This window comes from Sturnira hondurensis, unplaced genomic scaffold, assembly GCF_014824575.4.
Source record: "Sturnira hondurensis isolate 20B ecotype Veracruz unplaced genomic scaffold, ASM1482457v3 Scaffold0014384, whole genome shotgun sequence".
In the NCBI taxonomy this organism is placed as follows: domain Eukaryota; kingdom Metazoa; phylum Chordata; class Mammalia; order Chiroptera; family Phyllostomidae; genus Sturnira; species Sturnira hondurensis.
Window position 1 is genome coordinate 31,947,465 of NW_028087015.1, and position 27,731 is coordinate 31,975,195.

The 27,731-nt window shown below is 36.1% G+C and overlaps 1 pseudogene; it reads right to left on the minus strand.

Annotated features, from left to right (window-relative positions):
* Positions 1-20,187: 20,187 nt before the first annotated feature.
* Positions 20,188-23,512, minus strand: LOC118998865 (dnaJ homolog subfamily C member 10-like; annotated as a pseudogene).
* Positions 23,513-27,731: the final 4,219 nt, after the last annotated feature.

The window sequence follows — 27,731 nt, forward strand, 5'->3', positions numbered from 1 at the left end:
ATGCCTGGATTGCAGGCCAGGTCCCCACTGGGGGACATATGAGAGGCAACCACACATGGATGTTTCTCTCCCTCTCTTCCTCCTTCCTGTCCCTTCTCTCTAAAAATAAAAATAAAATATTTTTTTAAAAAACTAATAAAAATACTGTCATTTCTCTAGAGTTCCTTCAAAGATCTTTCTGATCTCTCAATCTATTTTTCATTCTATTTCTGTTTCATGAATCTTCAAAGCATGGCTTCAAAGATTCTGGTTAATTGACCTTCAGTTCACCCTGACGGGTTTTTATGGTGTCCTTGTGGTTGACTGTTACCATTTCACACGATAAACAACCAAAGGTAAGAAGAAATAAAGCTAAGAAATGTGAGGTCAATTAGATAGTTGGTGCATCATTTATTACCACTGAGCATTTGTTAGTTATTATTTCTAAGATGCAATAACAAATTAATTTGACTATTGAGAAAACTAAATAATTGTGTACACTAGTGTAAAATGTAATGGGTTTTTATAATTACCTGTAAACATATTTTAAAACACCATCATGACATCAGTGATAATATTTTATATAATTGTCACATTGGGTCCTTCAAATCTCAATTGAATGTAATTGCAATAAACACTTACAAATGAATTTTAATGGGCAAACATCCTACTAAATCAGCTATGTACATCATCTCATTGAATCATTATGACAATTTCAGAAAGTAAATGCTTTTATCTATATTTTCCTGGAGAATAAAATGTAATAAAAGTTCTTGTTAAATTATTTAGCTAGGCAAATACACATTCAATTTTGAAATTTTTCTCTTGAAAGAGGATAACATTATGAGGAAAAATCTATCTTAAAGAGAGATTTTTTATCATTATGCTAGCATAAAATCTCTATGTGTCCTCCAACAGTGAAAAATACACTGAATTGTGATTGTGGCAGATGGAACAAAGATAAGTAGATCTGCACAGTGATTACGTATTGTAGGGATGAAAAGGGAAAAGAAAGAATAAAAATGTTTCCACTTTTTGTTTTTAGTTGCTAGATGTTGCCCAATCATGTGATGAAAACAAGGGAAGTAAGACTAGGTTTTGGGGGGAAAATAAAAAGGAAGAATGACTAGGTTTAGGGGGAAATATAATTTATTCTATTCTAAGCATTTTAATTAAAATATGTATAAAGTTGATATTATTGAAAAAGTATTTAGAGTTTTTAATGTGAAGCTCCAAAAATAATTATAAAATGTAAAAGCAAACCTAAAGTATTTAAAGCCACTGTATAGAATAAGACCCCTCAGCAAACAACACTGAGGGAAGTTATCTTAGAAATGAATTTTGAAAAATTTACTTCAAAATGAGAGCTGACTTTTGTAAAGATTAGGAGTCAAACGACGATTATGAAACATCAAACTTTAAGAATCAGCAGTTTAGGAAACTGTAGTAAAAACATGGGAATAAATATTAAAGTGATGTCAAATTAAATAAGATGAGAATGGAAAATGTTATTGATGGAGATGTCATTGGTTTCTTGGAAAGTGCAAGTTCTGTGGAATGGTGGGAAGGCAATAACAAAAGAAATGGGTTGATTATATGAATAATTAAGACAAAACAGTCATGCTTTTTAAACATCTAGCAATATAATATTGGATTTAGAGACACAAGAAAAACTAATTGTTCATTAGTGGGACTTGTGAGGCTAGGATGATGTTTAATTCAAATTGGGGTGGTCAGTTTCAGTGTCATTTTCCAGTAATGTCACTGTGTGTACCGTCACTAAACAATTTAGACAGTGAAGCCATTTTGAAGTAGGAATGTTAGAGTGGGTATTTTCAGACATGAGATATGACATCATCTTTGTATGTAGAGAGAGTGATAACATGATACAATAATTTTGTAGGAAAGAGACATCCTTAGGATTCCAAATAGCTTTGGATTATGGACTATGAGGACACTTATCCCGGGTATGAGAATAAAACATCTTTTAGTACCAAAGGGTTTAAGAACAATAAAAGGGGTACAGAGAATTTCATACGGGGTATTAGGAAATGAACTAATTACACTGAAATGGGTTACACTTTCTGACAAAGTAGGAGGCAAGGTCATCTGCTACGTATGGAGAATAGAGAGATGGGAGGGTGTGTCGTAATTGAGGAAGAGACGGGATTGAAACAATCATTTCAGAACGTGATATATCAGATGACAGAACCAGCGGACACTGCTTTAGGTGTCCATTTGAAATTCACAACCATAAATTTTAAATAAACCTATAAAAGTATTATTGTTTATTTTTTTTCTTTTAAATTTTTTCTTTTTATTTTTTTAAGTTACACTTTACATTCAATATTATTTTGCATTACTTTCAGTTGTACAGCACAGTGGTTAGACAATCATATACTGTACAAAGTATTGTTTTAACATATGCGAGAGTAGTTATCACAGCTACAGTTCGGGGGCGGGGGTTTCCTGTAGCTGTTAAAGCCACATTAATAGCTTCAGCCAATAATTTGCCATCCTACAATTTTCTATGGAGGTATTTACTACTTATGAGTTTAGAAGTGGCACTTTCTCTGCATTATTTTTTCATCTTTTTATCATTAATAACCATCAGTGATATTAACAATTATAACACAAACAATATACCACAATTATGTATGTGCATATTACCAAGGATAGTATAAATATTTTAGCCTATATTACTCAGTTAGTTCTCACTATAAACAAATGAAGTAGATATTATACTGATCTTACTTGACACATTAATAAGTAGAGGCATAGAGAGATTAATAAATTTATTTTTATAGGATTGGTTATTTTAATTTGTAATATTTTATTTATTCCTTTTTAGAGAGAAGGGAAGGGAGGGAGAAAGAGAGAGAACCATCACTGTGTGGTTGCCTCTCATGTGCCCCACAGTGAGGACCTGGACTGCAACCCAGGCATGTGCCCTGACTAGGAATCGAACTGTAACCCTTTGGTTCACAGACACATGCTCATTCCACTGAGTTACACCAGTCAGGGGATTAATAAATGTGTTAAAATAACACAGTAAATAGTAGAGGAATTATGGCATCTTGACAGTCACCAGGGATGATTTAATGTATTGGGCAAATTGTGATGTCTTGTTTCAGTTTCTTGTGCAAATCTATATCACATTCCACATACAACCACATGCCAAGGGTGATTCAAAGAGGTAAGGCATTCTACAAATATAGGGTATTTTAGGATTTGGTGTTACTTAAAGAGTTCTAAAGCAGTAGGTTAAGTGAATGTGCTACATACAACATTGTATGATTGATCCATTTGCTAGAATAGAAGAAAGGGAAAAAATAATCGTGGAAGTTATGAATATTGAAAAACTCCCAAAGATTTATTGAGGAAAAGATGGTAGAAAGTGAAAGAATCTGAAAACACAGATTTTTCTAAGAATGAGGAAATAATATTAATGGATTTAGTGACACAATATTGAATTTAAAGAAAGAAAAGAAACATGTTTATCGAAATAATGCATGGCTCCATTTACATTATATAAGTACCATAAATATGAAATGCATACAGTGTGAAATACACCAATAGAAAAACTTACAAGGATAGTTTTGATTAAATATTATTATTTTAAATCATATTTTGATATAAGATTTATAGCTGAAACTGGTAGTCATGTGTATTCCAGCTTCTTGACCTTTTATAAGTAGCTGAATGTACTTCTACTGGAAATGCATAAAATCAGCAAAATATGTGGACAAATTGTATACTAGAGTGCAGATTGTGACATATGTTTAACGTGCCTTTAGACTTAAACACACTTGTATACATATTGGATAACAAATGAAATTGAGTATGCTTCTAATTATTAATTTGAATACCACTTCTTTACAAATATCTCTGTGTAACATTTTAAAGAAAATGAGAGAGTTAAGAATATAAAAGGCCTTTTTGTCTCTTCTACTAGTAGATTACTCTTTGGCTTTATCTTTTGAAACAGGTCCTATTTTCAGGTGAGGGTGTATTGGAGTGGCTTTTTCCAAGAATCAGTGATACAGGGTGCAGCCAAGGGGGGGGCCCAGAAAAGATTTGGAATGGTGTCCAGAACTCAAAGTGTACAGGAATATTGGAGGAAATATTAAGATATCCTCCCTCCCCCCCCCCCTCCCCCAGGTGTCAGTTGGGGGAAGGGGTGAATGGAGCAGGGCCATTGAGAGCTGTTTTGCATAGCAACAGTTTTGCAGCTAACCTCTGGAATGGTCATTTAACATATCTATAACCTTTAACTGGTTTCATAGATATGTTAAATAGCTATGGCCAAGTTTTGGGCCAGGGAGAAGTGAGTGGGGAACCCAGGCTAGAATTGGGAGCTGCTTCTCAGAGAGAGGGCCTGCTTGAGAGCCATGTGGCTTTAGCAGAGTGGCAGCTAACCAGGCTAGAAAACGGGGGCTGCTTCTCGGAGAGAGTGCCTGCTTGAGAGGCATGTGGCTTTAGCAGAGTGAGGAACCCCCTCTTGGCCAGGTGAGGAGGAGAGCCACGCTGTTTTGGAAAGATGTAGGCCCCTGTAGCCATTAGGAGGGAGAGCCACGCGGTTTCAGCAGAGTGCAGACCCCCTCTTGGCCAGGTGAAAGGGAAGACCGCGCAGCTTTGCCAGAATGGAGATCCCTGCGGCCAGGTGAAGAAGAAAGACGTGGGCTTTTGGTGGAGTGCGGCTTTGGTAGAAGAGGCCCACGCAGCTTTGGCGTGCTCCCTTTGGCTGAGTGGCCGGGAAAGCAGGAGAGACTTTGACTCGAACTTGATACAAAGAACTCTTGCCAGTGGAAGGTGCTGCATGACTTTGGATTAATTGGAGATCCTGCCTGGACAGGCAGGCGACACAGCTCACATGCCAGCGACCTGAAAACGGACGAGTGCTCTTTTCCTGATTTACGGTACCCAGAGTTGGGACAGTGGGAGAAGGGAGCGCTGTGTGCGTGTATGTAGGTGTATACCCTTAAAGACTTTAATATTTTAAGGAAGGCATTAGGCCTGAATAGCATTAAATAAACATTTTGTTTCCTTTTCACAAATCTCTGGCATTGAGAGATGTCTTTCCAATTGGCGGCGGACAGAAGAGCCCTATAGATATTAGTGTACTGTCCTTGGGAGGGGCCCCTGTTTTCTGTAGCAGTTTTTGGCACTCCTCGGTGGGCCAAGTATTGCCCCCCCCTCGGACCCTTTGTTCGGTAACATCAGGGCCTTCTTGACCACCTAAGATGGTTGAAGTTATTTTAGTCAATGACTATCTCAAATTTAAACATTAAATGATCTTCGATGAATATGCTTAGCACAAAACCATGTTTCACAACTGCTTTCCAGCCAATGGCAATGTGTGTCTAAGTGTGGTGAAGAAAACAAAGGCAGATGGCCTGAAGTGAAAATACACCTTAGCGAGTATTATCTCTGTGACCTTCGATGATTTTCTCTTCCACAAATCTAAGATTCCACTATGATACTGTATATCCTTAAGAAAGGTATACATTTGAGTGGTTCGATTCCCACCCAGTCAGGTCACATGCCTGGGTTGCCAGCCAGTTCCCAGCAGGGGACTCACGAGAGGCAACCATACATTGATATTTCTCTCCTTCTCTCCTTCCCTTCCTCTCTAAAGATAAATAAATAAAATCTAAAAAAAAGAAAGAAAGGTTTACAGTTGAGAAAACTGTACACCAGTAGAGCTTATATATTACTCAATTTTATCCTTTATAAACTAGTAGGTAATGAATTGACCTCAATCTAAGGAGGCTGGAAGGGCTATAATATGTAAAGTGGTTAAAAAGAGTTCCTAATACTATATAAAATAAAAATCATATAATAATAGTCATTTCAATATAATCGTGGGATAGTTTATCTTTATTTGTTCCACAAGCTTGCTGTAAGCTTTCACCATTCATTGCATTTTCTGTTGCATCTTAATCATGCAAATACCTCTTTAAGGCAGGATTGGAAGATTCTTTTTTTAGTTAAATTTATTAAGGTGACAAAAGTTAAAAAATATAAATACAGGTTCTTAGTGTACTATTCTAGGATACATCATCTGTATATTATATTGCATGGCCACCACCCAAAGTCAAATCATCTTCTGTCACCATATATTTGATCCTCTTCGCCTTTTCATTAGGACCAAAAATACACAGGCTTTGACAGGTCAGCCCTCTGACAAAAGTGCTACAGTGTGTTTCCCTGAGGGCTTTCAGGTGATTTATACCCTTCAGGTTCACCTCAGCAGGGCTGGATAGCAGTTTGTATTTAAATCCTGAGGAAGATGCCTTAGAACAGTAAAAGCCCTGTGAAAGAATCAGCGTAGATTTATGTTTGGAACATCTTGCCAGAGTTAACAAAATCAATAGGATCTTTTAGAAAACTGGCCACCTTCTCTCCACCCCCTTCTTTTGTTGTTTCTATATGCTGAACCAGGGATGCACATGATTAGGAGCTCACAGAAGTAAACAATTTAGTTCCTTTCTACATCTTTCCACTAAGAATTATAGATAGGAGTTGATTTCACCAAGATTGAGATGTGATGATATAGAGATGCAAATAAATTCCAAAGTTTCATTCAGCAACTCACAGAGAGGATTTCCCACCCTTTTGAAGACAGAGCTCCCTCTGAATGCTTGAGACTCGACACTTGCAGAGTATTCTAGGAACTAGGGAGGTAGAAACTGAAGGAAAACCTACTGCAAGTTGTTTTAAAGATGTGTATGGTATAAGAAATATTCTGAAAAATGTATTAGAAAGTACACTGCCAGTATCAAGAAAAATAATGAAAATTTAAAAAGAATAATGTAACTATATCTCTGCATAACATTTTAAACAAAACTTATTCATAATAATACTTTTCATATTATAATAGCATACATAAAAATACTTTTGTGTACTGTTACTAACTTCACTGGTAATATATTCTTATAAGTGTACATATAATGTCTAACATCTGGATAAATAGATACTGAATATCTATCTAATAAATGAATTATTTTTAAAAGTATAAAAATATTTTTCTCTGTGTATAAGCAACATCTCAGCATAAAAATTGAAGAAAATGACTTCATTATAGATCTGATATTGTTTCTTACCTCTTCTATCTCACTGCACTAAAATAATTGTCTCCTATTTGCTTATTTTTCCTTGGCTCAGACAAGTGACTTTGTTACCGAACAAGGGTCCGAGGGGGGGGCAATACTTGGCCCACCGAGGGATGCCAAAAACTGCTACAGAAAACAGGGGCCCCTCCCAAGGACAGTACACTAATATCTATAGGGCTCTTCTGTCCGCCACCAATTGGAAAGACATCTCTCAATGCCAGAGATTTGTGAAAAAGAAACAAAATGTTTATTTAATGCTATTCAGGCCTAATGCCTTCCTTAAAATATTAAAGTCTTTAAGGGTATACACCTACACACACACACACACAGCACTCCCTTCTCCCACTGTCCCAACTCTGGGTACCGTAAATCAGGAAAAGAGCACACGTCCGTTTTTCTCCAGGCCGCTAGCACGTGAGCTGTGTCGCCTGCCTGTCCAGGCAGGATCTCCAAGTAATCCAAAGTCATGCGGCACCTTCCACTGGCAAGAGTTCTTTGTACCAAGTTCTAGTCAAAGTCTCTCCTGGTTTCCAGGTCACTCAGCCAAAGGGAGCACGCCAAAGCTGCGTGGGCCTCTTCTACCAAAGCCGCACACCACCAAAAGCGCGTCTTTCTTCTTCACCTGGCCGCAGGGATCTCCATTCTGGCAAAGCTGTGTGGTTTTCCCTTTCACCTGGCCAAGAGGGCATCTGCACTCTGCTGAAACCTCGTGTCTCTCCCCCTAATGTTTACAGGGGTCTACATCCTTCCAAAACATGGTGGCTCTCCCCCTCACCTGGCCAAGAGGGGGTCTTCACTCTGCTAAAGTCACATGCCTCTCTCGCAGGCACTCTCTCAGAGAAGCAGCCCCCAGTTCCAGCCTGGTTAGCTACTCACTTCTCCCTAGCCCAAAACTTGGCCACGGCTATTTAACATATCTATGAAACCAGTTAAAGGTTATACATATGTTAAATAACCATTCCAGAGGTTAGCTGCAAAACTCTTGCTATGCAAAACAGCTCTCAATGCTCCATTCGTCCCTTCCCCCAACTGACACCTGGCCGGGGTGGGGTGGGGGGTGGTGGGTGAGGACATCTTAATATTTCCTCCAATATTCCTGTACACTTTGAGTTCTGGACACCATTCCAAATCTTTTCTGGGCCCCCCCTTGGCTGCACCCTGTATCAATCTCACCTATAAATGGAACCTTATCAGTAACACAAACAAATAAGCAAAAAAGTACCAGAGACATAGAAGTAAAGAACAAATTGACACTGAACAGAAGGAAGGAGGGGATGGATAACAGGGTAAAGAAGGGAAAGGATCAAGTCCAGAAACATGTACAAAGAATCCATGGTCAAGGACAGTGAGGTACAAATTTCCTTTGGGAGCAGGGGTTGGACAGGGCAGGAGAGAGCAGCTGGGGGAAAAATAGGGACAACTGTAACTGAACAACAATTAAAAAATAAAGAAAACTTGTATCAACTTTTAAATAATCTTGTTATTCAGTAAACAAAATACTAATAGAAATAATGTTTAAATGGATATTCAGTAAGTAGCTCCGATGCAAAAGAAAATACTATGAGTTCAGAAGACAGAATTTGAAAGGCCTGTGTGTGACGTCCAGCTGGAATATTACATATGTGTACTGCATGGCCAAGACCTTGAGCTCTACAGCAAAACAGTCTGAATCAGAACTTTCTTTCCATTTCCTATTTGCTGAGCCACCATGTAAAAGAGATTTGATTTCTAAGCTATAAGACTTTCAATTAAATGATGGAAGTAATATTATTACTTACCCCATCGGATTAAGCTGAGGATTAAATGAAATAATAGATTGAACATCTGTAGCATCTGTAATGGGCTCAACTGTGTCACCCAAAAAATATGTGTTTGAGTTCTAAGCCCTGTTATATGCAGATGTGTCTTCATTTGAATGAAGGGTCTTTGCAGAACAATCAAATTGAAAATATGCTATATTAATATGTGCCTCAATCAAATGACTGGGATCTTTGAGAGATGAGGAGAGGACACAAATGGACACAGGGAAGGCTACGTGAAGAGGGAGGCAGAAACTGGTTGATGAATCTACCAACAGAGGAAGGATTGCAGGGGGCTAAGGATTGCAGGGGATTAAGGATTGCAGGGGGCTAAGGATTGCAGGGGGTTAAGGATTGCAGGGGGGCTACCAGAAGCTGGGAAGATGAGAGGCAGGATTAGAACCTTCAGAGGGAGCATAACCCTGCCTTCACTTTGGTTTCAGAACCCTGGCCTCCAGAAATTTGTTTCTCTGGTTTTAAACCACTTGTAGTAATTTTTATGGCAGCCCTCAGAAACTAATACAGAATCTTTACTGTTTAATTAATATAATCTCTTTAAAAATAGTCACTTCATGCCTTGAATTCCTCATAAACAAAAAACGAAGCAAAATAACAAAGTTTATTGTATTAATATCAAAATGACCATTCTAAAGCTCTCTTTAAAATTAACATCTATATATGTGTGTTATATATTGCACATTACACACACACATGTATATATATTCTCAGAAAATAGATTATCAAATGCTCCTTCAAAATATACCTTATAGATATTCTGGAAACATGTATCAATGTACAATGAAATATTTAGGTAATTATAGGCAAAACTTTGTGTATTTTAATCAGTACTCTAGAATGCTGTGTACTGTTCTTCCTTAATATTACCAGGTATTTCTCATCAATATCACTGGTATCACCACACTTGCACAGAATATTTCCCTATAAATTGATTTTTAAACTATTATTATGATGAGAAAGATTTTGAAGCAAAAACATTTGAATAAACATTTAAATAAATAATAATAAAGTAAATGGAAACAAAAACTTGTATTTTCATTTAATCAACGTATTTAAAAATTATGTAGACTATTCACATTTTAAAGGGAAACACATAATTTATTTTTCTGTCTTCTCTGATATTTAACAGAAAAACTATCTACTAAATTATGGAAGGTGATCTAGATAGATGGTTGTGCTGTTGGCAGGAGACATTCTCGGCAAGAAACTCATTCCCTTCACTGGCTTCCAGAAGTCACCTAATAATGTCAGAGTAATGCATTGTCTGTAATTTTACTCAGCATATGCAGGGTTATAAGGAAAGTCATATTGCAAAGTACACTGAATATAGCATTTCACTTGAAATATCCCCATTATACTTATTCCTTATCTGTTTTTTCTCCTACCTTTTCTAGTACTTAGGTTTCTGGATTTTTTTCTTTCTTGTAAGAAACTTCCTTCTGTTTTTTTAAGTTCTGTTGCATCATTCTTTGATTAAGTAAAACAATGTAATTTCTCTTTTTCTTTTTCTTCCATAAATAAATTTAAACTCATCAAGGAGGGTGGGGACCAAATGAGACAGGAAAAGTTGGAGGAGACAATGGGGACATCTGTAAAAGTGTCAACAATAGAAATGAAAACAAAAAAAATGAATAAATTCAGCAAAGAATTTCTTTTTAAATCCATCTGCACCTGAGGACATTTTTTTCATTGCTTCTAGAGAGAGAGAGGGAGGGAGAAAAGGAATCAGGAGAGAGAAACACCACTGAGAAAGAGAAGCATTGATTGGTTGCCTCCTGAATGCACCCAGACTGGAGATCATATCAGATCAAGACACTCAGACCAGAGATCCAACCACAACATAGAATGGGCCCTAACCTTTCATTTACACCATGACGTTCCAACCGACAGAGCCACAGTGGCCAGGGCAAGAAACCCTCTTTTCATATCCTCAGCTAAAAGTCTCTATTCTCTCTCTTTCTCTCTCTCTCTCTCCCTCCCTCGATATATCCCTCTCTTTTTCTTCATTTCCCAGGAGAGCTAGAGCATTTCAAAATATCATCAGAGTCATATTGAAATTTCACATTTCTATATCTTTTAAATCTAGGAGAAAAAAATTATATACTATGTGCTTTGAAATAAATTACATTAGAAAGAGCAACAAACTCATAGTCTCACTAAGTACATTTCTGAAACCATAGGATATAAATGATGTCTACTATCATTCTCAATCTTTCTCTCCTCCCACAAATTTCTACTTGTCTGAGAAACTGATAAATGTCAAACAGACTGAAGTTAAAAGAAAAGATGCTCATCTCCCCCTCATTAAAGAGAGTATCCCTCCAGCTAATTTTCAATGTCCTGCCCCACTTGCACTTGGCGCTTTTACCCACACTCTCCATCATAATCAGAAAGATTCTCTCTGGCAAACTCCCCATTCTGTCTTTAAATGTCTGACATTTTTATGTCTCAACTGAAATGGAACCTCTTCCAAGATTCCTTAAGAACATCTTAAGAAGAGCAATTCAAAGCGCCTGATATGTAGTATCTCTGGCAAAACACATCATTGCCTTCCTTGGTGTAGTCTTGGACTCCCTTATGTTATTTTAGAGCTCCTTTTATACCCATTTCTCAGATTACTATTTAGCCAAATAAAACATGTATTAAAAAGTGTTAGTTTCCTGTTGCTGCTTTAAAAACTCATTACATGGTTAGATTAAAATAACAATTTTATCAACTGTCAATTTTTGAGATCAGAAATCCAAAATGCATTCCAGGACTCATTGCATCCATTTCCACGGTTCACTGTTCTTTGGGAAAATGGTGAAGGCAAGTTGTTTACAAAGACTTACCCTGGGATACAACTTAGGTAAATGCAACTTACTAGTCTCATAAATAATTGCAGCTGCCTGAACTGCGACAATGTTGCAGATACATAGTTCAGTTGTTTTGGGTGTGTACGTATGTGTGTTTACGTAAAGATGGGCAATGTTGTATAAATAAGACAGATATTTCCAGGCTCTAAAGAAATTTAAATGAGATGTTGCTATTACTTTTTGTCTATTTACTTTGTTTTGAAATCTTTTATTTATTTTTTAAATGTTCTATGTTTTCAAGTTATATTTGAAAAAATGTTTCCACCTGTTTCATCAGAAATACATGATTTCAGAGCATCTAGAGTAAGTTTAAGAACAGCATTATTCACATTTATACAAGAAATTACATCACTGAACGGAAATGGGGTCACTACAGTCAAGTTTTAGACAATATACTTGAGCAAAGAGAACGTACAGCTAGGACTATTGTAATATACAGTCTTTGGCGAATGTAGTCTTCAGGTGTATCTGAGGGCACATGATAGCTTCTTAATAGAGTTCTAGTTAGTGGCTTTCAAATAAGAAGAAGATGAGGAAATGGAAAACATTATGCTGAGTGAAATAAGTCAGATGTTGAAAGACAAATACCATATGACCTCACCTTTAACAGGAAGCTAAACAACAAAACAAACAAGCAAGCAAAATATGACCAAAGACACTGAAATAGAGAACAGGGGGACAGTGACCAGAGGGGAGAGGGGAGGGAATTTCAGGGAGAAAAGGGGAAGGATTACAGGAACACGTATAAAGGACACATGGACAACTAAGGGGGGTGGAAATGGGAGGGAGGTGGGGAGTACTGGGGGGAGGGTGAGCTGAGATGAGAGTAAAAGACAGAAAACTGTACTCGAACAATAATTAAATTTTAAAAAAAGAAAAAAGAAGATGAGGAGGAAAGAAGGAAGCAACTTGCACTTATAAAAGGAAATATACAATGAAAATGTAATAATTCCTTATTTCATTCTAAAGAAAAATGGTCTTGATAAATTTCTGGATGAAATCCTATTTGTTCTGCACAAATAATGCCTTCATCTTTAACACAAAGGGTATGTGAGGGGGAAGAAAGTCTGCTACAGTCTTGAGGGACTCCGTCATATCAACAAATATATAATCCAGAAAGGATAAAACTTGCTTATAGTAGGACCAGCAAACTCGGGGTTCAGCATCACTGGGTAGTTTTGTATAGTCTCATTCCAAGTGCAACATTTTATTGTATTCAAAAAAAGATACCCTGATCATTAAATGTCTTTCAAAACTTGAGTGACTTTGTCTAGCAGCAAAGCCGGAAGAAATTGGGGAAACCTAAATGTAACAGTGATTAGTGCAAAGCCCCAGCACACAGTCTTACTTTGGATGAAACCACAAAATTAGAGATTCAATAACCACACATCTTTAGCCCAATATGTTGAGGGATCCCTTTGGGCCTTCAATCCAGATTTGGTTAGAGAATTCACACTAAAACAATTTTATACATCACATAGAATTACTTTTTCAAAAACTGATATCTTTATTCCTTCTTGTGGCTACCAGATTATAGGATGATCCCCAATGAACTTTGCCCCTGGTATTTACCTCTACACGTAGTTGTCCTCCCTGTCCCATAAAATCAATGATGCTGTGGAAATGCCGATGTAAGGCTCTAAGGTTAGATTTTTAAATCACTTGTGGGTCCGTCATCATTTTTCTTTAATAATATTGCTCCCGAAGCCTACTCAATTAACCTTGTGAAGAGGTTTGTATGGTCAAGAAGTATGATCTCTTGTCAACTGTCGGCAACAACTGACCAGGTATGACAGTGAGGAAGCATCTTGGAGGTCAGTCCTCCCGCGCAGTCAAGCCATCACACGAGTGCAACCGCAGTCCCTCCCGACCTGCTCGCTGCAACTTCCTGAGCTCCTGCACCAGGGCAATCCATCTCTAGCACAGCTCGTGTTTGGACCCACAGAAACCGTGTGAGATAAAAGAAATATACTGTTGTAAGCCACTAAATTGTGAGGTGATTTATTATGCAGCAATAAATAAAAGCTTTTTTCCCTTCTTTTTTTTTTCTTTCTTGTAATCTTAATCCTCCAGAGTAATACATTCTCTTATTGAACATAATACCTATAGCACTTAATCCTCACATTTAAAATGTGATAAACTCAGTAGAACACTCGTAGTTCAAAGCCTCTGTAAGGAAACTTCTGCCATTATAATTAGAATTCATTAAAAAAACGGTAGCTAAGCCCTGGCTGGTGTAGCTCAGTAGATTGAGTGCGGGCCTGCAAACTACACCATCACGGTTTGATTCCCAGTCAGGGCACATGCCTGGGTTACAGGCCAGTTCCCGGCAGGGGACACACCAGAAGCAACCGTACATTGATATGTCTCTCCTTCCCTTCCCCTCTAAAAATAAATAAATAAAATCTTTTACAAAAAACGGTAGCTGAATGTATATAATTGGACCCCAAGATAAGTAGACTCTAGCCAAAGTCTATTTGGTTCTGTTAGAGGCTACCCCTTCTTTTACTTTCTCTTTTAAGCTGAAACTTGATGAATTGTTTTAGGTTTTATAGGCTCAAACATGGTTATCTTAAAATAACAGCATGCAACATAAATTTTACACAGAGCTGCAGACTTTTTTCTTTAACTTTTATATTAAGCACTGACATTTCAGTTTTGACAGTTTATTTACCACACAATTAAGGCAATATACCATTAGGATAAAAATGAACAGAAAAAAAAAGTATTACCAGAAAGAACAAATGGAACATGGAATGTGATTTCATGTAACGTTATACATAACACAATACAGAGCATACTAAATATTATTAAGAAGTTTATGTGAAGGGTTAAGATCTTTTTAAATATGAAATTAACACCCTTCATTCAAACTCGCTGCTAAAATAGCCAAAAGTATGGTTTGCATCTTATTTACTCTCAACTCCTGTAATTCCCAGATTGATTTCATAAATTTAATTTGCTTAATAATTTAATCTTAAGTTTGGTTTCATCTTGTTGCCATTTTTTTAAAAGTTTTAATTTGTAAGCAGTCATTGTTTTATCAATATTATAGTTATTTTATTTTTAATCATAATGAACATTCTTTCTTGCTTAGCTGGCTCACATTTTGTAATTAATGAATTATCTCTACATCTGGTGGTATTTCAATTTTTCTTATTATAGAATGCAAAATTAACAGATTAGTATATCTTAAAAACTTTATTTTTCCTTTCAAGTGTTTCCTACTTTTCAATTACTTGTTTGTACTTATTTTTCCTGTGAAAAATCTTCCATGGACCTCTTTTTGATAGAATCCAAGAAACAGTGGAGATTTTTGAAGGAATAATGATAACATTCAATACATTTAATTTATTTTAAAAATCTTAGTATATTCTGTATGTCTTTCTATATTTCTTCCAAAACTTTTCTGGAAGTATGTAGTAAGATTTTGCTTTCTTGAAAATATGTGTTTTCATATCTTAGCTGAATTTATATTTTATCATAGTCACATATGTATGTATCTGTGTGTGTTTAATGTGTTTGATGTTTATCATATTTGAAGAATGGTTTTAAGTTTTGCTGGGAAGTTTATGGAGAAAATAGCTTGAGATTTGGGGGGTTTTCTATATTTTGTATTTGGCAAACATATCCAATCCTCAGTAGATTTATAGGAATGATATTGGGAAAAGGGAATAGCTAAATCTCCTTTAAACACTGAGTTAAAACACAGAAAAAGTCTTGGAGAGTAGTTGTGTCCTTTGCTGAAAGTACTATTTTTAAAAACTTTACCTAAATCCCAAAGAAAGTCAGTTTAATTATATCAAGTTAAACATTTTAATTGTAAGAACTTATCCTGAACAGAAAATAATTTTAATTTAATAAAAATAATGTTATTTTTAATATGGATCTTGGAATTTACACCAATAGTTAAAAACATATCATGGCTCCTAAGCAATAACTTTTTAAATCATATTATAATATTACAAGTATGCATCTGAATGGTCACTCAAATCAATTTTCTTGAAATTTTTTCTTAGCAATTTGCAAAAAAAATTCTAGTTATGGCTGTGCAAAATATAGATACAAGACATAAACATATATGTATACAAACATACACATACATGCATAATACACAGAGAGAGATTTCTAAATTTGACTTTTGTTTATGCATCTCGTGGATTATAGCTTTGACATGACAATAATCAATCCTACAAGTAGGACATTTCCAGCAATAGTAAAAAAAAATAAATAGCCCTGGCTGGTGTAGCTCAGTGGATTGAGTGCGCGCCTGCGAACCAGACGAACGCAATTCGATTCCCAGTCAGGGCACATGCCTGGGTTGCAGGCCAGTTCCCAGCAGGGGACTCGTGAGAGGCAACCATACATTGATATTTCTCTCCTTTTCTCCTTCCTTTCCCCTCTAAAGATAAATAAATAAAATCTTTAAAAATAACAGTAAATAAACAAACAAATAAATAAATAAAAAGGTAATCTCTTGCCCTGGCTGATTTAGTTCAGTGGATTGAGCACAGGCCTGCAAACCAGAGTTGCTGGTTCAATTCCCAGTCAGGGCACATGCCTGGGTTGCAGGCCAGGTCTCCAGTAGGGGGCGCAAGAGAGGCAACCACATATTGATGCTTTTCTCCCTCTCTTTCTCCTTCCCTTCCCCTCTCTAAAAATAAACAAATAAAATATTTTTAAAAGATATTTCAATATTCATTCCTGAATTTTTATGATTTAAGCTAAGTCCTCGTTGAGGGACTCTTACTGTTCAGCTGAGTGAGCTATGGACTGACGCACTTTAAAGATGGATCGAGTTAGCTTTAGTTGTGCATTTAGCAATAAAAATCCATAGCAACAGCCAAGAAATTTCACTAAGAATGTATCATGTGTCAAGTCCCTTGCTGTATTTCACATACCTTGCAATCTTTTTAGTCTTTTCCACACCGAACCCTTTAACTATTACCTCTATAACATTTCATATCCAGCTAAATATTCTATAAATAAAATTTAGCATTGCTGAAGACACAGATGTCAAAGTATTTTTGTTTATTAGGCATGAATAATGACTTGAGTTTCCTAGGGGCCGAGGGAAGCAAATTATCCTTGTTTATCCAGAAATGAGGGTTGTAGCAGGGCATGGAAATCTCAGTAACATACTGGTCCAATTCTGGGAAAATTGGGGAAGCTGGTCTTCCTAAAAGTATCAGTCTATGCATTAACACCAGTGGTATAACCTGAGTACGTGAATTATTGGTCAATTTGATAGACAGGACAATGACCCGTCCCAAAGTTCTTCACCTTCTAAATATCAGAACATTTTAATATATAACTTTAAATGGAAAAGGGAACTTTGCAGATGCGATTAAGACTATTGAATGGGGGAGATTATACTGGACTTCCCACTTGCATACAGTATAATCATAAATCTTCCTATGGAAGAGGGGCAGAAAGGTCGAGCAGAGCAGTCCATGTGACTATGAAAGCTGAGAGAGCTTCTAAGACACGATACTGCTGGCTTTTAGGATGTAGGAATAAGAGGTAAGACATCAAGGTGACCTTCAGAAAGTAGACAACTAAAAAGAAATGGGTTGTCTCCAAGAAACTCTAGAAGGAACTCGTTTTTGACACCATGCCTTTAGCTCCATGGGGCTGATATTGGACTTCTGAATTCCAAAATTGTTAATATATTAATTGTGTTGTTTTAAGTCACTGAACCTGTGGCTATTTGTTACAGCAGAGATAGCAAACTAACAAGGTAAAACTTCCTGAGACATGTGGATTTTTGGAGAGTTTCTCTGTTTTTTAACATTGTTTTACTTGTTAATTTATCTGATAAAAATATTTATTAACTACAAATTGTTACATCTTGATTTGTGAAAAAATGTTCTGTTTTTCTATACTCCATTAAGTATTCTTCCTTTCAATCAAGAAATTTTATGTGTAAATATGAATTTTTCTTTCTTTATTTTTAAATAAAATAAATTAATAACATTAACTAGATATCTCTTAATCATTCTTTAATTAGAAAACAGTACGTATGGATACATGCACTAATATATGGTTTCATATATGTATGATTGTGGATTTATGATATATATGGATTCATACATATATGTATGAAACCATGTACATATAGTTTCAACCTTCATGATGAATGAGATGTCCCTGGGAAAATTCTGATCACAGTGAAAGAGGTAACTCATGGTTTTGAGCATGATGATGTTTTTCTTGGTTTAAATGTAATGTTCAATCTCATTTTCCTGTTTCCCATCATGTTCTACCTTTGTTTATCTGCTTCTCAGAGACACAGAGGATACTGATTAGTTACTGAGAGCATGTAGCTCCTCAGATTAAGAGATCTGAATTTACATCCTGGTTCTAATGTCAAAGCTTATGCAGCTTACTCAATGCATCTAATCGTCATTTTTCTTATCTATCTATCTAATCCAAATATCTATATATCTATACATATAGGTAGGTGAAATGAACATTTTTATTCTAATTATATAAAATATATTTTTGGTTATTTGCTACAAAAAACATTGACAGCCAATACTTGATTATTAAGCAATAAATTGATTGGTATTTGAGAATGTAAAATCATGGAAAAAAAACAATAGTTTAGCACCTAGTAAGTAAACAGACTGAAAATACAGTGGCAGTCAGTTGTAACACTTTCAATATTTTTACTAAAGTGTATAGAAATTAATATATAAAGGCATACACTAATTATGCCTTTACTGTAGCATTTCTTTTTCTATCACCAAATAGACTGATGATAGGCCACAGGGGAGTCCCTCCTGAATCTTCTTCATTTTATTAAGAAGACCCTTTCACAGTGACATTTGAAACTAGTACCTAATAGATAATACAGTGTAAGATGATTTGTGAAATTTTAAGGTCAAATGGAATCTCTCCAGAGAGATAACAAATTATATTCAGTTTACCTGGGGAGTCCATTCTCCAGCACGTTCTCAAATATATGAATTATGTAAGACTGAAGTATTTTGGCATTGTCAACTTAATTCCAAACCACCTTGAAGATAATGACTAAAAAGTCATTCTTCCCTGGATGGTGTAGCTCAATGAATTCAGTGCGGGCCTTCGAACCAGAGGATCACAGTTCGATTCCCAGTCAGGGCACATGCCTGTTCAGTTCCCAGCAGGGGACTCATGAGAGGCAATCATAGACTGATATTTCTCTCCTCTCCTTCCCTTCCCCTCTAAAGATATATAAATAAAATCTTTTTTAAAAAAGTTATTCTATACTAATCTAAAGAAATGATGTTTTGACAACCATTGTCCTATCATATTCTGGAGCCCTAAATAATTTTATGTTTCTCAAATTCAATCCATGAAAGGATTTTTCTTCATTTTTAGAAAATTGTTGGAATAGTTGGCTATCCATACTCTAACATCACTTGGTTCTACTGATTTGCCCTAAACACAGCAGGATTCTCTAAAAAAAAAAAAAATCACAGGTAGAAAACTAAACTCAAGTTCACAGTGTAATGAAGGGGTGGTGCAATCAACATTGTTCCTTTGGAGAGCTTGAAAAGCTGCTTAAGAAATCATCTCCAGTTGGGAAATGTATCAGCATTAGAATGAATAAGACAGTTATCCCTGGTTTCACAGAATTACTGGGGACCTTGTAGCTTATTTTTTAGTAGTGATAGAAATGTACAAATTATTTTTGGACATAAATTGCATGGTCATAAACAAAGTCATAGAATTTTATAACAATTAATTAGTAGAGACTAGAAAAGAAAGCTTAAAGGTCATATTAGACCATTATACTTTATTTTACTAATCAACAATCAATGCATAACTATAAGTAATGTTGTAAAATAAAGTATATTGTCATCAAACCAAATTTAATTCATACTCTTATTTGAATTTTCAGCATGCCTTTCTATGATTCATTGCATATAAAAATTTTATTCATAGTTGTATTCTTAGAATCCATGTAAAACCTAGCCCTAAATAACTAGAAGACTTATATATCACCTCTTATTCTTTAACATAAACAATGGGGGCATAGGGTATAGATGCGTAACCTAAAATCATTATGATTTGTGATAATTTGAAGATCTTTTATGTGTTAGGGGTGTTTGTGTTGAAATTATAGAATATACCACTAAAAGTTTTCAAAGACTATCTACTTACTTACTCACCAAGAAATCTAAGGATAGTGAGTTCCAGTGTCATTTTATTTTTCCAGTATGTAATGTTTATTTATTCCCATCAAAAATGTAGCAATGACCTAAAAAAAAGATGTCTTCTGATCTCACTCATCAGAATTTCTTTTCAATTTTTCTTACTCTTCAATGTAATTAAAGTTCATTATATTTCTCTTCTCACGTTTTTGCAAATGTTTCACCTTTCATGTATTAAGGTAGTGATCTATTTTGGGTCTCTGGCTTCTGTGTACTCTCCCTAAATATTTCTCTTTGTTCTTTCATCTGGGTAAAATTTAACTGTCAGGTAGCTTCTGACACCTGCTTTCTGGGGCATCTGAGCAAAAACCTGAGAGTCTACTTCTCCAGCCTTCATTTTCCTTTAATCATCCCGTCCAAGAGCTCAGACTCTGGAGTAAAATTTTGACCAGGTTCACACCAGGAAGCACAGAAGCCAACATCGAGTGGTTTCTTTTCCTGTAAAACTTTTTCATTGAAGGTCTGAGGTGGTAGATCTGTGGGTGCTCGAGGTAAATATCCTACACCCCAGGTTTTTAGGGAGTAGGCATCCTATTCCAACCATTGTAATTACACCATTGATAAGCTTTATTTGATTTTTGTGGGGAAATCTTATCTCAGAGTACTTCTGAGCATTTCTTTGGCACATTGAGAACGAAACCATTGGCAGTCTATACTTTCCACATTGATTAGTCCAGTCAACGCCCAGGCTATTCTTTTTCATTCTGGCATTGAAACTTGACATGGATGACACCTTGGAGAATAGAAATCAACAACCATCCAAACTTTGGCCTGTTTTCTTTGCTTAAGTAGGTCATTGAACTTGGGGGATGTCAGGAAGATCACAGGATGATTTATAAAGTCCTCTGGGAACTCCAAGACCTGTTGCGCAAAATGGCATCTTTCATATTCGTGAATGCTAGACTGTGAACACTGCTGTTGTTGGCTTAGCCTGAATGTCATGTGTGTCACCAAGTCCCTCACGAATTGTACACACTAGTTTAACAAATGTAAGCTGGCCCTGAAGATGCTTTGATACTTTTCTTAACTCTGGCAGTAAAGTTCAAGCTCGTGGTCACCAAGAGGGTAAAAATTGACAAGCCATGGTTGTTCGTCATTGACAGAAAAATTGTGAAGTCCAAGTTTGGTGACATGAGGATGAACACCTTTTTTTGGCAAAGGCAAGTGAATCATACTGAACCTTATTTCCATGATTAATTTCACACTGTTTGGTCCCTTGTCCTTTAAACACTGCTAGCCAAGTCTGAATAACATAGAGATTGCTATAGATTTATGGGACTGAGAAACAGTCAAAGTTGCCAACTTGAATATGTTCATTTTTAAGTAGAATGTTCAGTTTCTTCCCTCAGGGTCATTTAACTTTTTTCCAGAGTAAAAAAATAAGATCAGCTAATGATTAGTCAAAGACTCTTCTAGTGTTTCCTAAAAGGAGTTCAAAACCTGGAAAATTATGCAGCATTTCTATGCTTTAAGAAACAAAACACTACCTTTTTTCTTTTGTTATTTTATTTGTTATTTTGTTCCAGGAGCCAAACAGTAGCTTTTGTATAAGGTTGTCCTGGGTGACACTGTCCATTTTTGCTACATCATCAATACCATCCAGCAGGCCACTAAGCCTGAGATACATCTGTGAGGTCAAACAATCTCTTTGAGACAAAGAGTGATCAGCCAGGCACTACCAGCAGCAAAATTGTACAGCATTAGCAAAATTTCCCCTCCATAATTCTGTCACTGTCCATGTAAAATGCTACACGGAGAAATTCACTAAGGTTTCCTTTGATCTGTCACCGTGATACTGAAGCAGTTCCAGACCTAAAAATGAAGAGGCCAGGATTACTGTTGACTCCTATCATTCCGCAAAGCATTCTATCATCACACTGTTAATGACTCCAGTCAATCAGCTTCTTTAACAAAGTCTACCCAAGTAGGGGAAGATGCAGTGCACAGGAAGTCTCACGTTGGCTCCGCTTCAGGGTCATTTAATCACTCAAAACTTGGGATTTTTCAGCATCAGAGTCTCTGTTATTTTTTTGGCTATTCTTTTTGGTGACGAGAGTAGCCTTTGGCTTCTAATATTCCAAACATATTGTCCCACAGAATGAAGAGCAGGGCTGGTCTTTCCACACCTTTCATCTGACGGTCTATCAGAATTTCCAGAAGCTCCCAGTGTATTGTGCCTTGGATGCAAAAGCCAGAACCAGGCCTCCTGTATGACCCCTAGCTGAGAGAGATATGAGGTTCTCTGCAATTGGCCTTTTTAACCTTCAGAAGGAATGGGCTATAGTCACTCCTGTAAGGAAATCTCAGATGGGAATTGATGTTTAGGTAACAAAGAAGTCTGCTGTATACTACTTGACTACTGGGGTCCCAAGAGAAACACACATGAACAAAGCCCATGTGAGAATTTGGTTGCCGCTAGTAAATGAGATACGATTTTGTAGAGAAAATAGATTCATAACTGATTATTTGCTTACATATAGAAATCCTGTTATAAGCACACTAAACAGTGTAGAAAGAAAATTCTGTAGGAATAATAATACAAAAATGATATTGGCAGTTTTGTGACAATTGTTCAATTACTTTCAAAAGGAGAAACTGCTATTGTTCTAGTAAAGAACATACTTAATAAAGTATAGGGATTGAAAGTCCTCTTAGTTCTGGCTATGCTACTTATTAGCATTTAAATGTTGCACAACTTCTGTTACTCTTCAGTATTGATCTCTTTGCGTGTCATGAAGTTGGTGATGTTGATGTTTGAGGAATAAAATGAGACAGCGCAGTGGACACGCAGAGCACATTTCCTAACCCCTGGAGAGCCTTTGGAACATTCTGTTACTCCACCTTTTATTCCATGTGTCCAGTTTATTTATCTTCTTTATTTTGATTAACAAGGACATAAAAATTGCAATTCATGATAACCTGGGCAATGTCTAAGTTTAATTTTTATGAAAAATTATGCTTGCTTAACAAAATGAGTTTTAAGATTTTAAAAAATATATTTGAAATATTAAATTTTCTCTTATATAAATTATTTAACTAATAATGAACTGAAACTCATTACCTTTCATCAAAACACATCTGGCCTTATATAGTGAACAACACTTAGATAATCTCTGATTTTTTTTTTATTCTGAAACAAATCAAACAGGAAAAAAATGTGATTATACTTAAATTATTATCTTTTTAGAGGTAAATCTCTTGGACAGTTTATATAAACACAAATGTAAAGCTATTGGCCTACTTTCTTAAAACTTAATTTGGAGGTGTCTTTGGTGTGTATGTTCATATTTAGAAGATTTGCTATTTTAAATATTGGAAACAAATTAAAGCCTTCAAGTGGTTAATTAGTATAAGCTTATTAACTAGAAAAGTGGCACTTGGGGTAAATAAAACAACGTAAGCAAATTGTAGAAGGCCAAGAAAGAAAAAAAACACAAGAAAAGATAAAAACACACTCAGTTTCTCTCACAGGAGGTCATAAAAAATGACCAGTACTAAAAGGTGAGCATGACTCCTGCTGTGTACTTTACAAATGTCACTATCATTATCGTTTATTCACACTGAATAATGATGAATACTTGCAGTCAATCTCCCATAACCCTCAGATTTGATATATGTGATCTATGTGATCTATGGGTTAGGGTCAAATTTTATTTCATAAATCAGAGAATGTGCCTTTCAATAGCATAAAGCTTAAAGATTAAATTTGTTCTTTGTCTTCTATATTATCAGGTCATAACTGTATACTTAGAAAATATATCTAAATACTGCTCTATTTCTGCATTTTTCAGAATGAATAATGTTTTATTTCTGTTTAAAGCTGTCATTTCAGTATGTAAAATATATGTTTATATTTTTATGTAGATATAAACATATACAGGGTAGGACAAAAGTAGTTTTACAGTTGTGGCTACACAAAACAGAGTTTATTCTTGTATTCATATTTGTTCATTATTATGTAATTTTCCATACAAACAAGTATAAACTTACTTTTGCACTACCTTGTATATACATATGCATGTAGATAAAGTTAAACAGAAAGGCAATCTCATAGTAATGAAGATTTTGATTTATTCCATAGTACTGAATCACTAAAGTAGAATTAAAAACAAAATAGAAAAGTCAATTTCATAAATCACTTGGGATGTTAGCATTCAGATTTCTAAGTCATTACACATTTATTCATTATGTTATTGATGTAAATATGATGTCTTAAAATGATCCAAATTTACTTAATGAGTCATTTAAGATACTTTTATTTCAGAAAGGTGTTTCAAATTAGAATATTGAAAGTTGCCTTATTTTCGTATTCTGTCCTCGGTTAGTGGTTATAGTTCTAAGGGAAATTTTAGCAGTGCAGTTCCTCCACCCCCAAGGCCCCGAAATGAACTCAGGCCTAAACAACACGGTGAGTCGGGGGAAGTGCCTTCAGGGCATCTCTATCCGCTTTTCATTTTTCTCTCTTCTCACAACACCCCCCTATCCTTTAATCCCCAAAGCACCCGGTTATTTTCAGCTTTGAGTTTCCTTGTTTGTTGGGAACTGTCCTGCTTGGTTTCAGGAATTGCAACTCTACCCCCTGTGGCTAAGGATGAGCGAGCCACAACTTCTGGAATGTGAGCCTCAGGAGACAAAGCTTGTCTCTGGCAGCAAGTGCTGCTTCTGCTTCTTCCCCTGACCCCAAAGCATGGTCGATGGCCATGGCAGGTACGACCCCTCAGAGAGGGGCAACCTAGGCCAGACACCATCACTTGGGAGGCCATCATGGAAGGACTCAGGGGGCTACAACAAAGAGGGAGCAATGGACCCTCAGCCCCCGGCTATTGTGACGTAGACCGAGACCCCATTTCTGTCTGGGAGAAGTGCTACCTGGCTCTAATCCACGTAAGCCTAAAAACCTATGATGGGGAAGGTGGTACAGCCCTGTGCTGGAAAGGGCGGGTATGGGGTAAATCAGGCATAAGAAAGAATATGTAAAAATCCTGTGAAACCTGCTTTGTTTAGATGCTCTCATTTAAATGGTAAGGGTCCAAGCAAGAAGTTTGTTCCTCATAGTTTTATGGTTCTTTAGCTATCCGACCCTGACTAAGAATAAGCCCTCATGGTTCTTTGAATGCTATCTATTGTTTGATCCTTACCTGTATTCTTGTGCAAACAAACCCAATAAAAGCCCCTTGAGCAGGGGGCTCTGGGCCCTTCCCCTTTGAGGGATGGGCCACCTTTCCTCCCCAAGCAGATCATGTCCTGGTAGTGTAACTTTCATCCCTGGCGGATGAGGGGGACTTGAGAGGACAGTCGCTCCCACACTTGTTCTTTCCTCTCCACTAAAACATAGATTCCATCACTAACATTCCTTTGAACAATTACTTAGTTATTTGCACTGACAGATGTATGTTTTTAGTAAACTTTCTTATCTATAATGTAATTTGATCTTTACATTGAATAATGAGACATTACTTCTTGAACGGGTTGATTATGATAACATCTACATAAAAATAGCATATAGGAATTCTTGGAAATTCACTTTTTCTCCAAACACTCAGAATTACCAGAAAATTCCAGACCTTTCAAATTTAAGGCAAAGTAGATATGTTACTCTGTGATACAGTCATGTTGACTACATAAAGCCACATTCTAACTTACATAACTGCAATTGTGAAATAAAATTTTTTTGAAAAAATATTTTCCTTTTTTTAATTGTTGTTCAAGTATAGCACCTAATCTGAGTTGGTATGAAGTATTTGTAGTCTTCATTTAACCAAATATTCATTTTACACGACATACATGTTATAAGTTTGGTCAGTGAGCACAATAATCACTATGCAGTATGTATATCAAATTAGATTTATGAAATCTAAATTTTTAAAATTTGTGACCCATTTGTCCTCATGGGTCCTAATTATGTACTGTGGACTAAGACTTACTAATTTTATAATACTCTTCATTTTTATTAAAGGTTTTAAAAATATTTTACTTATTTATTTTTAGAGAGAAGGGAAGAGAGAAAGAGATGGGGGGAAAAACATCAATGTGTGGCTGCTCTCACACACCCCCTACTGGGGAGCTGGCCCACAACATGTGTCCTGAATGGGAATGGAACCAACTACCCTTTGGTTTGCAGGCCTGCACTCAATCCACTGAACCACATCGGGCAGGGCTCCATCTTTTATTTGCAAGTATAATTATTACTTTTGAATTTCTCATGGTTAGTTATTTCACACAAGGAGGTCAGGCTGAGGTCCCAGTTAATAATACCCTACTTTGAAAATAAATGATCTACATCTTACAAATGTAATATGAATGCAAGTATTAGTACTTCTTTGCAAATATGGAAGCTGAGACATTTAAAGATGAAATAATTAGTCTAATGTCATATGACTTGGTCACCACAGAATCATAGCACAACACCTTTCCCAGTGATTATATTAATTGCTTTCATCTCTATCATCTCTCATCCCTCTTGTAGTATTTGGCTTAGAAACAAGATTCTTAGACTAGAAATGAATTCAAACTGAGATGTTTGCTGGTGACAATAACTTTTGGAAACATCAATAGTTTGTCACCAGCTTTCATTGTCTATAATATCGCAACACAGCAAAGCCCAAGGAAGAGAGACATTTTTGAAAATATGACTTCTTTGTTGATATTTATGGAAGATCAGCATGAACTCAAAATCTGATTATTGTAACTAGTACAATTAATGCTATTTCAGGATGCTATTGTTTTTTAAAAATCATTACATGATTAATTAATCAAAGGAGTGGTATTTTATATTTATATTTTATATGTGTATTTGTTTATTCACTCAGATATTTATATAGAAGTGTTTTCTTTTGGAGATTTATTAAAATATTTTAATAAATAAGAAATATAAAGTTTACTAACCTTTATAAAGAACTGCAGCTTATAAGAAATACCCAAACATTGTATATGTTCAGCGAACATGACTGAGTAGTTTGGTTTCCTTCTTTTTTTATTGTTGTTCAAGTACAGTTGTCTCCATTTTCCCCCCAAGCCATCCCCACTTTCTACCCTTGATCCTACTCACCTTTGGCTTTGTCCATTTGTCCTTTACACATGTCCCTTGACAACCCATCCCCCTACTTCCCCCATTATCTCCTCCTGCCTCTCCTCTGGTTACTGTCAGTTTGTTCTTAGTTTCAATGACTGTGGTTATATTTTACTTGCTTGCTTGTTTTGTTGATTAGATTTCACTTATAAGTGAGATTATATGGTATTTATCTTTCACTGTCTGGCTTATTTCACTCAGCATAAAGCTCTCCAGTTCCATCCATGCTGTTGCAAAGGGTAGGAAGTTCTTCCTTCTTTCTGCCACTTAGTATTCCATTGTGTAAACGTACCACAGTTTTTTGATCCGTTCATTTACTCATGAACACTTAGGCTGTTTCCATCACTTGGCTATTGTAAATTGCACTGCTGTGAACATTGGGGTGCATGGGTTATTTTGAATTGATGTTTCAGGATTCCCAGCATTAGAATTGCTGGATCAAAAGGCAGTTCCATTTTAAGTGTTTTGAGGAATTCTATACTGTTTTCCATAGTGGCTTCACCAGTCTGCATTCCCACCAACAGTGCACTAAGGTTTCCTTTTCTCCACAGCCTCACCATCATTTGTTGTTTGTTGATTTGTTTGTGATGGCCATCTTCACTGGTGTGAAGTGATATCTCATTGTGGTTTTAATCGGCATCTTTTTGATAACTATTGACACTGAGCATTCTTTCTTATGTCTATGGGCCTTCTGT